This window comes from Pseudophryne corroboree, chromosome 3, assembly GCF_028390025.1.
Source record: "Pseudophryne corroboree isolate aPseCor3 chromosome 3, aPseCor3.hap2, whole genome shotgun sequence".
NCBI lineage: Eukaryota > Metazoa > Chordata > Amphibia > Anura > Myobatrachidae > Pseudophryne > Pseudophryne corroboree.
In genome coordinates, this window is record NC_086446.1 from 40,375,138 (window position 1) to 40,377,166 (window position 2,029).

Below are 2,029 nucleotides of genomic sequence, written 5' to 3' on the forward strand. Positions count from 1 at the left end.
AATGTACCCTGCTGCAGAAAAGGTGAGTTATAGTAGACTTACCATGGTTAACTCTTTCTGCGAGGTACATTGGGTTCCACAGGGCACCCACCATGACGCACTTACTGTAGCTTCTATGGGTATGTATGGCATTAGCCTCTGGTTCCTTCTCCTGTCGTGAGAATGTGGATCTATGTGACTAACATCTACCTTCTCTTTTACCTGCTCCTGCATTGGACTGGTTAACGAAACTGAGCTCACAGTGCCTGGAGGCGGGGTTATAGAAGAGGACCCAATGCATCCTGGGACAGCCTAAAGATTTAGCCTGTTGGTGCCTGGATCAAGATCCATCTCTACACCCCAATGTTTCCCTGTGGAACACAATGTACCTTTTTTTTACTCCTTTCCGATCTATTTCTCAAAATCTGCAAGTCTGTAACACCGTGCTCTGCTAACATTATTATGACACAGACCTGGATGTGACGGCTTCTATTTCTACCATTGTGATGTGATATTCTCACTTATGGAAGTGACTTTGGGGTATATACTCCTTTACACCTAGCTCCTGCTTCACGTTACCCATCGATAATTTGATTATAGTCTTTACTTTTACCATTGTTTGCTGGACACTCTAATATATGTTGATCTTTCTCTCGGTCTATGCTGACATCTTGTGGCCGAATGGATACAATTATCTCCACACAGACCCCAGCCAGAGCGTCTCGCACTAGAGCAGGGTGCTGAAATGATTCAATTGACACCGAATCTGCAGGAGTTCCGTCTGACTCATCGAGTGATAATATGGAACTTCCTACCACAATGTTCTCCTCAACGTCCTCCGCAGAGATCCAAGTGGTGGCTATCGAATTAAGACTCGGTGACCATGAACAGGCAATTACAGAATTACAAGAACAAATGCATTCTGCGATTCAGCAAAACCGCCAATTACTTAATAAGGTCAATGACCTTGAGAACCGATCACGACGTAACAGTTTGCGCATTGTTGGCCTGGCTGAAAGTCTCCGCTGCCCAGAATTGGCAAATTTCCTACAGTCCACACTTCCAAATCTATTTAGTATCTCTGAAGATATCCCCTCTTTGTTAAGAGCACACTGTCTGGGTACCCCAAGGACTTGCCCCATCCGAGGACAGTCATACTCTGCTGCCTGAACTCTGCACACAAAATGGTCTTGTGGACAGCGGCGTGGAAAATGGGCTATATTGAATGGAACACCAACTGCATACTGCTGTTCCAGGACTATTCTACTGAAGTATCCCGGGCCCGGAAGGGAATGACTCCAGGTTACACTAAATTGATCCAATCCCAAACAAATTTATCCCTCATCTTTCCAGCCTGTTTATGAATTTTTCAAGGCAAAGACTTTAAAGACTTTATTTCTGCTCAGTATGCACTGGCGTTTCTAGATAAGGAGACCTTGACGCCTGCTGATACCTGAATTAGGACCCTATGTGCCCACACTTACTGCAGGTGCCCTGCCGTAAATGCGAACGCCTCTGCCTGTCAATCAGGCACAGGTGTTCGTGGGGCGGGAGGGGGGGGCAGCAACGCTCAGTTTGATAGGTGGAGACGGATCATTGCAGAGGCGGCTTTACTAAAAAGGAAGCGTGGTTGGGCAAACAGGGGGCATTGGCGTGGACGTTATCGGGGCAGCTGCCTGACATCACACACTGCTCAAATCAAAAAGATGGAGGCAGCCCTCCGGCCATCGCAGCCAAGCTGTGCTGGGAGGATTCCTTACTTTCTGCAAACACGGTTTCAATATGGTCACAGGGGGAGGTGGTGGGTAGCATACTGGGCAGCCTTGCCCTGCCATGGGTGGCCCCCAGCATGCGAGCAAAACGATTGCAAATTCTGCTAAAAAGTAGAATTTGCAATCCTTACTGAATAGGGTCCTTAGTGCACCGCCTAATTAATATGACACATATTTCCTTGTTCATTGTTATTTTTGTTGTTCTCATAGATCTGACATCTAGTATGTCTTGTATCCCTCTATAGCAGGGGTGGCCAGACTTTTGGGACTTGGGATCT